Raw genomic sequence first — 11,477 nt, 5'->3', positions numbered from 1 at the left:
GGATAATTGTGATGAAATCACGTAGGCACAATATGGGGATCGTAATTGCTTGGGCTTTTAACAATGAGCACGTGATCGCACTCACACAAAGAGTAACTTTAAACACTGGTATTGCTTAGCCTAAATTGCCCTTAAGTTGCACTGGGTGAGGGATTAATGGATAATTATCACGGGATCTCTACTGAAATTCAAGACACATTAATGGCGAGATATGGGAGACTGGCAGGACTCTTAACAAGGGAAGATTGCTTTGCGGAGGAAGGAGTTAAAGTTTAACGAAAATGGAAAGTTAATGGGTTTTTAAGTGGAAGGGAAAGGGCTGGTTTACTGACTATTTGCAATGGACGAACCTTGTCTGATAATTGCGGCGCCAAACAATCGACATCAACCATTCATCTGCGGTAGTTCAACCAGTTAAGCAGAGAAGATGGCGGAGCTTCTGCCGAGGATGAAGGTGAGAATAGTTCTGCCTTCCTCCAGTCTCTAAAGCGGCGTCTTGTTTTTGAACTTTGGGCCAATTTGTACCTGCAAATATGTCACGACAACCAGCAAAAGGGCAGAGGAAAAAAGTTCTTAAGGTTCAGTGCTTTAAGATTAAAATCCTACCTGGCCACTAGCCCTAATATGCCTATTGACCTTCCCCATACCTAAATGCCCCCACATCATGTGATGGGGGTGAAAAGGGGGGTTGAGAGCAGGAGGTCTATTGTCTCCCAGAATCAGGCGATGGGAGGGGCTTCCTACACTGCTATACACTGGTGCTAACAGCCCTGATCTAGTTCAAACTATGCTTGTTTCTCCGTCGCCCGCCACTTTTTCCCGGCCCAACAGCCCAAAAGAATATCAGACTACATTGCAAAATTAATGATGCACGGGCATCTACAGGAGCGGGGGGGTGGTATATCCTTGACAATATATAATTATATCTATATATATATCTATATGTATATATTATATACATAAATATATATATACAGTATATATATATATATATATATATATATATATATATATATATATATATATATATATATATATATATATATATATATATATATATATATATATATATATATATGGCATATTTTTTTCCCTCCTATGGCACTAAAAATTTAAAGTAAAAATCCTTAAATTACAGTTGCGCACCCGATTGGAGCTAATTGTTGCCTGAGGCAGGTGAGCTGGCTAATTGAACATGTGAGCTCTGCCATCTTAGAGCTCAGCCATGTGTACCCACATTGCCATATGGGCAGAACGATCCCAACGCCACCTAGGAGGAGAAAAAATGTAATTCCAGCAAGTTATAAAGGGCCTTGGAGAGAGATGCTTGGCCTTAGAATTGCTTGGGCGCTGCTAGAGGATGGATGTCCTATCCCTTGCTCCATTAAACTGTCTATTTCTAACAGGTGGCTGGCAGTAACCAAAGTAACCTTGCTGTGAAATTCCTCACTTGCCCTCCCCCCACTGGCCCTCATAAGAAGAGGACTTCAGCTCCTAAACAAGGTAAAGTGCTGGATTTAAGGTGTTTTTTTTGCCAGTCACATCTATTTGCCTCCAACTATTTTTCCTCTTTTCTTTTCATAGTGTGATATGCCTACAGTGAGACCTGTATTGCTTTTTATATTTGTGCTATTAATTTACAAAGCATTGACAAGAAGTTTAACATAATCGTAAAATATTCGAGTTACTGGAAAAGTTCAGTTTAGATATCTTCTATGTAATTCCTCGATTCCTTCATTACAGTGCTTGTTTTTCGGTTGAGTAACCATAAGCGTTTCGATTACAGATTAGGAGTTAGTTAGCTGTGGGTCTGTGCATCATCTTGTGTGCGTAGTGGCCCCCACTACATCGTTTGCAACGCCCTTTGCAGCGGGCATCCCATTGTTTCCACAAGCAAATCCCCAGTCATTAATTTTGCTCTTCATCCTATAACACCAGAATTACACTACCATTCTTCTGATATGTATTTTCTTTTGTAAATATAATTTATTAGAGTTAAGCCCTTCAGAGTTTACCTAAGTTTTAGCTAACCTCTTGAAGTAGGCTAACCTCAAGGCTTCTTCAGCCGTATCTTGTTATATATAGTTTTAGCTAACCTCAAGGCTTCTTAAGTAGGCTTGTTATATATAGTTTTAGCTAACCTCAGCCGTATCTTGTTATATATAGTTTTAGCTAACCTCAAGGCTTTAAGTAGGCCTAACCTCATAGTTTTAGCTAACCTCAAGGCTTGAAGTAGGCCTTCAGCCATATCTTGTTATATATAGTTTTAGCTAACCTCAAGGCTTCTTGAAGTAGGCCTTTTTAGCTAACCTCAGAAGTAGGCAGCCATATATAGTTTTAGCTAACCTCAAGGCTTCTTGAAGTAGGCCTTCAGCCGTATCTTGTTATATATAGTTTTAGCTAACCTCAAGGCTTCTTAAGTAGGCTTGTTATATATAGTTTTAGCTAACCTCAAGGCTTCTTGAAGTAGGCCTTCAGCCGTATCTTGTTATATATAGTTTTAGCTAACCTCAAGGCTTCTTGAAGTAGGCCTTCAGCCGTATCTTGTTATATATAGTTTTAGCTAACCTCAAGGCTTTTTTATCTTGTTATATATAGTTTTAGCTAACCTCAAGGCTTCTTGAAGTAGGCCTTCAGCCGTATCTTGTTATTATATAGTTTTAGCTAACCTCAAGGCTTCTTGAAGTAGGCCTTTCAGCCGTATTTGTTATATATAGTTTTAGCTAACCTCAACCTTTTAGCTAACCTAGGCCTTCAGCCGTATTTTGTTATATATAGTTTTAGCTAACCTCAAGGCTTCTTGAAGTAGGCCTTCAGCCGTATCTTGTTATATATAGTTTTAGCTAACCTCAAGGGCTTTTAGCTAACTAGTTTTAGCTAACCTCAAGGCTTCTTGAAGTAGGCCTTCAGCCGTATCTTGTTATAGTTTTAGCTTTTTACCTCAAGGCCTTTTTGTTATATATAGTTTTAGCTAGGCTTCTTGAAGTAGGCCTTCAGCCGTATTTTGTTATATATAGTTTTAGCTAACCTCAAGGCTTCTTGAAGTAGGCCTTCAGCCGTATCTTGTTATATATAGTTTTAGCTAACCTCAAGGCTTCTTGAAGTAGGCCTTCAGCCATATCTTGTTATATATAGTTTTAGCTAACCTCAAGGCTTCTTGAAGTAGGCCTTCAGCCATATCTTGTTATATAAGCCTCAAGGCTTCTTGAAGTAGGCCTTCAGCCATATTTGTTATATAGTTTTAGCTAACCTCATAGTTTTAGCTAACTAACCTCAAGGCTTCTTGAAGTAGGCCTTCAGCCGTATCTTGTTATATATAGTTTTAGCTAACCTCAAGGCTTCTTAAATAGGCCTTCAGCCGTATCAGCTTTTGTTATATATAGTTTTAGCTAACCTCAAGGCTTCTTGAAGTAGGCCTTCAGCCGTATCTTGTTATATATAGTTTTAGCTAACCTCAAGGTTTTAGCTAACCTCAAGGCTTCTTGAGGCCTTCAGCCGTATTTTGTTATATATAGTTTTAGCTAACCTCAAGGCTTCTTGAAGTAGGCCTTCAGCTTCTTTGTTATATATAGTTTTAGCTAACCTCAAGGTTTTAGCTAAAGTAGGCCTTCAGCCGTATCTTGTTATATATAGTTTTAGCTAACCTCAAGGCTTCTTGAAGTAGGCCTTCAGCCATATCTTGTTATATATAGTTTTAGCTAACCTCAAGGCTTCTTGAAGTAGGCCTTCAGCCGTATTTTGTTATATATAGTTTTAGCTAACCTCAAGGCTTCTTGAAGTAGGCCTTCAGCCGTATTTTGTTATATATAGTTTTAGCTAACCTCAAGGCTTCTTGAAGTAGGCCTTCAGCCAGTTATATATAGTTTTAACCTCATTTTGTTATATATATAGTTTTAGCTAACCTCAAGGCTTTTGAAGTAGGCCTTCAGCTGTATTTTGTTATATATAGTTTTAGCTAACCTCAAGGCTTCTTTGAAGTAGGCCTTCAGCCGTATCTTGTTATATATTTTTAGCTAACTCATGGCTTATATATAGTTTTAGCTAACCTCAAGGCTTCTTGAAGTAGGCCTTCAGCCGTATTTTGTTATATATAGTTTTAGCTAACCTCAAGGCTTCTTGAAGTTTTAGCTAACCTCAAAGGCCTTCAGCCATATCTTGTTATATATAGTTTTAGCTAACCTCAAGGCTTTTGAAGTAGGCCTTCAGCCGTATCTTTTATATATAGCCTTAGCAACCTCAAGGCTTCTTGATTTTTTTTTTATATATAGTTTTATAACCTAAGGCTTTTAGCTAACCGTCATAGGCTAACCTTTTTGAAGTAGGCCTTCAGCCGTATTTTGTTATATTTTGTTATATATAGTTTTAGCTAACCTCAAGGCTTCTTGAAGTAGGCCCTCAGCCGTATCTTGTTATATATAGTTTTAGCTAACCTCAAGGCTTCTTGAAGTAGGCCTTCAGCCGTTTTTGTATATAGTTTTAGCTAACCTCATATAAGTTTTAGCTAACTAACTCAAGGCTTCTTGAAGTAGGCATTCAGCCGTATCTTGTTATATATAGTTTTAGCTAACCTCAAGGCTTCTTGAAGTAGGCATTCAGCCGTATCTTGTTATATATAGTTTTAGCTAACCTCAAGGCTTCTTGAAGTAGGCCTTCAGCCGTATCTTGTTATATATAGTTTTAGCTAACCTCAAGGCTTCTTGAAGTAGGCCTTCAGCCGTATCTTGTTATATATAGTTTTAGCTAACCTCAAGGCTTCTTGAAGTAGGCCTTCAGCCGTATTTTGTTATATATAGTTTTAGCTAACCTCAAGGCTTCTTGAAGTAGGCCTTCTGCCGTATTTTGTTATATATAGTTTTAGCTAACCTCAAGGCTTTCAGCCGCATTTGTTATATATAGTTTTAGCTAGGCCTTCAAGTAGGCCTATCTTGTTATATATAGTTTTAGCTAACCTCAAGGCTTTTTGAAGTAGGCCTTCAGCCGTATTTTTAGACCTATATATAGTTTTAGCCTTCTTGAAGTAGGCCTTCAGCCGTATATAGTTTTAGCTAACCTCAAGGCTTCTTGTTAGGCCTTCAGCCGTATCTTGTTATATATAGTTTTAAACCTCAAGGCTTCTTAAGAAGTAGGCCTTCAGCCGTATTTTGTTATATATAGTTTTAGCTAACCTCAAGGCCAGAGTCCAGATTTTTGTGGCACTGAAGGTAAGTTTCATAATCTCCTTAGTATACCTCATTGATCTAGCAAGACTCCAGCTTAAAATTATAACAAACACTATATATATATATATATATATATATATATATATATATATATATATATAGAGAGATGAGAGAGAGAGAGAGAGAGAGAGAGAGAGAGAGAGAGAGAGAGAGAGAGAGAGAGAGCATCTGCATAATGCTACGTTCACACATTCACGTATCAAGGCACGCATCCCCACGCACGGCCACGAACGGGGCGGAGCCAGAAAGTACGTAAAAACAACGCAAATACAACGTAAATGTACCGTAAGTACTGTGTAAATGCGGCAGCATGCGGCGCGACCGTTACGGACCACCTGGCCATGCGCCGGGGCAGGAACCTTTCGACCTGCTCAAAACCCTGCGGGGTGGCCAGGTCAGGTGTCAGGTAGCGTGGCCCGACCCGCACAGCGTGGCGCCACCCGCGGGCTGACCATAGCAGCTGCCACGCCCGCCTCATTTCCTGGGGCCCACGCTGCCCCAGGGCACTGCGTGGCTGTCAGAATGGCGTGGATGAGACGCGGCAACGCTGCCGCATCCCCGCAACTGCGGAGATGTGGCAACGCTTTGACCTGGGATAACAGGGACAGTTGCTTCTCCGGCCAGCATCCTGCTATCTCAGCTCAGCTCTTCGGTCAGCAGCCAAGATTATCCCAATGTTAAGGACCCATGTCCAGGAAAGGGGGCCTATCTTCGTCCCCATTTACCAAGTATTGATGAGAGTAATATATCATGGATTTGAACAATATCTTTTATTAAATCAACTAAAATAAACGGAAGTACACAAATGCACAGGGCAAAATAATCCTGAATTGATACATTATTGATTTTTAAATAAGTCCAAAATAAATACAGGAACAGAATAGAAACAATGTTAAGAGAAGGTACTTTCAAAAATGATAGAATTATCATATCAGAATAGATTCCATGTTAAGAAATTATTAAAAGGGCAAAATAACTGCATCTTCTTTCTTTTATTTATATGTATGTTTATTTCATATTGATTAAACATAAATTTGCAAAGTCATGTCCCGCTCTATCCTCTTCCCAATTACCAAGTATTGATGAGAGTAATATATCATGGATTTGAGCAATATCTTTTATTAAATCAACTAAAACAAACAAAAGTACAAAAATGCACAGGGCAAAATAATCCTGAATTGATACATTATTGAATTTTAAATAAGTTCAAAATATATGCAGGAACAGACATTTAAGTAATTACAACAATCAGGTATGCAGGAGAGTAACTAAATCATGTTCTCCTGCCAGTGCACGGAGCCTTCAGCCGATGAAAAGTATTCCTTCAGCATGTTACGCTGTTCCTTTGCATCCCTTGTTGCAGTGTTGCTGGTCACGGTTGGAAGGGCTGCTCCTAAGGACGGGTCACTCCTCCAGCTACCAGGGATGACAGCATGTGTGACAGGGTGCTCCTGATCTCCTTCTTGTCTTCGTGCATTTCTTCTTATGATCATATTGTGCAGAACACATGCGGACATCACTAATGGCTCTATATGGTCAGGCTTCAAGCATATTGCAGTGTGGAATACTCGGAATCTGTTTGCCAGAATCCCAAAGGCGTTCTCCACCGTCCTGCGTGCCCTACTTAACCTGTAGTTGTAAATCCGTTCCTCCTTGCTAAGTCCTCTTTTGGGGTAGGGCTTCATAAGGTAATTCCTCAGGGGGAAGGCATCATCGCCAACTAGGAAGTAGGGCACAGGAGATCCATTAGGTTGACCTGGCAGGGCATCCGGTTGGGGAAGATTTGCTTCCTCTTGCAACAGCATTTCTGCCAGTCGGGTCTGGGCAAATACACCACCGTCTGACTCTGACCCAATGGCTCCCACGTCGACGTACAGGAACTTGTATGAAGCATCAGCAACTGCAAGTAATACCATGGAGTAGAACTTCTTGTAGTTGAAGTAATGCGTACTGCCCTTGGGAGGGTTACGGAGCCTAATGTGCTTCCCATCTATAGCTCCAATTACGTGCGGGAAGTTCCATCGTTCCTCAAAACCCCGTGCAACCTCCTGCCACGCTTCAGGTGTTTGTGGCACCTGCAGTTCCTCATCCCCGAAGGCAGCAACAATGGCCCTGCAGGTCTCTGGTACGATGAGACTAATGGTGTTGTGGGCTACCCGAACGAATATTGCAGACTCTTGTAGGAATCACCTGTAGCGAGGAAGCGTAGGGTGATAGCAACACGTAGGCCTGGCTCAATGGGTTTCCTCCAGAATGTCACTTTCTTCTGAATGTGGGGTGTGACCCGTTCAACAATTTCATTGAAGAGGTCCTTGTCAATCCGGGTAAAATTTCTGTACAGCTCTGGGGCTTCGGTTGACAACTCCGCCATCAGGTTGTCATAATGACCTTGCTCCATCCTTTTCTGCAGGTACGCCACGCCCACACCCTCCTTGGGCGCCTTTTTTCTGCCCTAAGTGCTTTGCAGCAATCATTGCAAGCTCCAGCAATAACATGACGTGCACATACTCAATGACAAGTGGCAACAATTCTGGTCTATCCGTGACGCAAAGCTATAGCTATGAGTTGACGCATTTCAGCTATGTTGTCCATGTTGCTTCAGCACGTTGGTAGTATGTCTTGTCGCTGTGGTATTACGGCATTGACTAGCTCACATGTGCAGCTGCCGGCCTTTATATAGCTGGGGTTTAACCCCCGCAGTACGTGGGGCCAACGTGACGTTTGCGTAACTCAGTTACGCAGAACGTAACACATACGGTATACGTACGTTGGTGTTACGTGCTCTGCCACGCACTACTTCTGCCTGCGCCGCCGCTTGTTCGTCAGCGTCACGTCACCCTTACGCAGTGCTTACATTTGCGGCGCACTATAATACGCATGCATCACGCACATCGTCCCGTGACACGTATCCAGTTGGGCGGGGCCTATTTTCTCGCGTATGCGCAAGTTTCACCAATTCCGGCTGTGCGTGCGCATGCGTGCCTTGATACGTGAATGTGTGAACTTACCATAACATTACACCAATGAAGGAGGAGTGGATTGCCTTGAGTGACGCAGATGCGCAGTGGCTGGCCCACCTTTCCTTATATCAACCTTGGTCATACTATGATTCGTGTCCATGAAAGTCGTACTGGAATTTTGTGCATTCTTCCTTTGGTATGGTATGTCAATCTATTGTATTTCTAATTCTTACTCAGCCTCCCCATTCTTTCATTTCCTTGTCTAGTTTTCTGTAAAAGGAAAATGCTGTGACGGCTTTGTTTTCTGTCCATCCTCAGATCTTAAAAACTACTGAGACTAGAGTGCTGCAAATCATCCACCCTCCAATTACCAAACATTCCACGTTGCAACCCTCTAGCCTCAGTAGTTTCTATCTTATTTAAGGCTAAGTTTAGCCGTGGATCGTGCGTCTGGCAGCGGTTTCCGGAGGCGTAAGACACACCTTGACCGCATCTGAGGAGCAACTCAGCCGCTAGCCAGTAGTAGGATAGTTTTATACAGCATTATACGTTGTACAGAAAACTCGACTACCCATTTTTTTAGGTGTTTTTGCCCTCTTTAAATTGCAGCTCAAAAGAGCCCGTATTGAATATAAGTTGCAAGATTCACTTCATTAACCGTCTCTCTGTCTGATTTCATTTCATTCCATTGTGCTTATTCTGTCCTCTTTATACCTTTCTTCTTAGATTTATTTCGAGTCCTGTCTGTGGATATCTGATGCATTCTTTAAAGCTAATTTTGCAATGCTTTTGGTGTTTTGATGATTAATACAGCACCATCTGCATATTCTAAGTCTGTCAGCTTTCTATCGTCTAAACCTCTTCCATATCTGACTACAGCTTTATGAGAGGCAAACAGCGTTCTCGTGTAGCACCCACTGTTTACTGCAAATTCCCTTGACGAGACCTCGTCAGCATTCACTTTTTATCTATTTAGATCATTGATCATTTCCATTAGCCTTACATAATTAACAGGAATGCAACAGAGGCGCAAGGTATTTGATTATATTAATGTGTGGTCGCTATCAAATGCTTTCTCATATTAAACAAAAGCCATTAGAAGGGGATTTTGAAATTCCATACATTACCGCATAATATACCTTACCACAAACATTTGATATGCGCATCTCCTGCCTTTTCTAAAACCACTGTTTTTTTTTTCTGTAAGATTTTCAGCAGTTCCCTTTTCCAGACTATTGAGAATAAAAGTGCTGAATATTTTCACTGCAACCAACTGATGTAAGTGATATGCCCTTGTAGATACCACATTCAGTCACGTCTTTGGTACAGTACCTTTGCCACGACTTACAGTTCCAAATCATAAGGATATCATTTCATATTTTGCAAAACAGTCTGGTTAGCATACGACGTGTCATTTCAGTTTCAGCTAAAATCATGTCTGTAGTGACTTCATTCCATCATAAACCGGCGCTTTCCATCTACGTTTCTTTATTATATATTGATTCCATCTCCTCAATCCGTCAACTTATTGTCAAACGCATTCAGATCTTTGTCAACTTGTTATATCAATCAAATTGTTCTCCTCATATCTTAATTATGACCTCAAAAGTGAATTTAGGTTCTGTTCAATATATATATATATATATATATATATATATATATATATATATATATATATATATATATATATATATATATATATATATAGTGTGTGTGTGTGACGCCATACTGAAGAACAAGCACGAACACATATCGCAATATATGCTTAAATACGATCATGTAAAAATTTGAATTGTATTGATAGTACAAGCAAACTTTACGAATATAACTATTTTTGTGTCCATATTTTTAGTGTAAATTGCTTCCTTAATGAATGAAGGTAATGAATGTAGCCTAACAGCTACACAACGTAGGTTCTTCATATCGGGAATTATTAGTGCCTGCCAAGCACAACAGAGATATGATAACCTGATAATGCATGAATACCGCTCTCTCTCTCCCGAAGTTTGTAATGGCACTGAAGTGCCACCAGAACAGAGTTTGTTGACGAAATAAATCCTTCAGAGTGGAATTATTAATTCCCTGTCTCTTTTGTTACATCTTTAACTGCCATCAGCCAGCTAATGCTCGCGTTTGCTTTGTCTGTGGAACGTCCCCGGCCTACTGCCCACCCATTGTACCCGAACACCAGCATCTGCTGGAGGCAAGAAAATGGGTGTGGGGCTCGCAACACCATCCCTGAAGATTTGCTGACTAGATTAGGGAGGTTGTAGCTTCCCAAGAGCAAAGACAGACACGTAGACAGGACATCACTCTATGGAACTCTATAAGATTTCTTCACTCCTGCAGCACAATTTCTTCCAGCCTTTCTTTAGAAAATCTTGCACCTCCAGACTTGCAATGGAAATTGTTTTCTCATCAGCATGGAGCAGACTGACAGAAAAATACTTCTGGCCCATACCAGGAAGTTGATTTTAATGTCAAGTTTTTGCTTTGCCAGCATTAACATATTAAAAAAAATTTCACATTCCTTTAGAAAATACTTGACAATATAAGAAGGGGCTCCTATTCTTGACAGATCGGTAATGATTCTGCTTATATTTTGTGTGTTACACACCTACTCATGTGCAAGCTCTACCGATACAGTCAAGACAAGGGTTGGACTTTCGAAATATTACCAGTAAAACAAATTGGTTTGCTTCACTCACCGACAGCCATTCAGCAAACTGTTCCCGTCACTAATACAACAACACTGAATAGACGACGCAGCAGACGGTGCTCCGCCCTACTTTTATTGATGAATCAAGACTTCGGTACGTGTTCAGTTCGCGCAGTCGGGACGAAGAAAACGTTTTTGCAGAAAGCACTGCTCGCTGACTGGCTTTACGTCATACCCCAACGGTCATAAGAATCGCCGATTGGTCGAGTCTGTGGCTGCGTAGGAGGATGAGGTGGCCAGTTCATGTTAGCGACGTCGCTCACCCCACCTGCACGTACAAGTACACCGGCCAAAGATCACCCCGGCCTTACTGTTCGAACTTCGATGTAGTATCTATCGTTGCTTCTCCGTATGGCGTAGAATAAACTATTTTGACCATACCTTTCCTCTAAACTTAAAGAGCCATATATACAGATGTCATGTTTAAAAATCTTTCTGGACTCAGTCAGCGTCCTGTGGTATGGGTATAACCAAGGTCCTGTAAATATACTCTGAGAATATATTGAAAGGACCTTTGGTAGGCTATAGCCTAACTGTTGGCGTGGTCAGATGTTTCATCGAACGAATAAGTGCAATGAT

The 11,477-nt window shown here is 40.9% G+C and overlaps 1 protein-coding gene across 1 annotated transcript in view; it reads right to left on the bottom strand.

The window, feature by feature from the left end:
• The window catches only part of LOC136850559 (uncharacterized), a 33,017-nt gene extending 21,832 nt beyond the window's left edge, over positions 1-11,185 (bottom strand). The window contains exon 1 of the mRNA XM_067124186.1: positions 10,888-11,185. The gene's annotated coding sequence lies outside the window, so the exon portion shown is untranslated. The remainder of the gene's footprint in view (positions 1-10,887) is intronic.
• Positions 11,186-11,477: the final 292 nt, after the last annotated feature.

This window comes from Macrobrachium rosenbergii, chromosome 22 (genome assembly GCF_040412425.1).
Source record: "Macrobrachium rosenbergii isolate ZJJX-2024 chromosome 22, ASM4041242v1, whole genome shotgun sequence".
Lineage (NCBI taxonomy): Eukaryota > Metazoa > Arthropoda > Malacostraca > Decapoda > Palaemonidae > Macrobrachium > Macrobrachium rosenbergii.
Note: the sequence above shows the minus strand (reverse complement) of the source record. Positions and strands in the feature narration are given on the sequence as shown.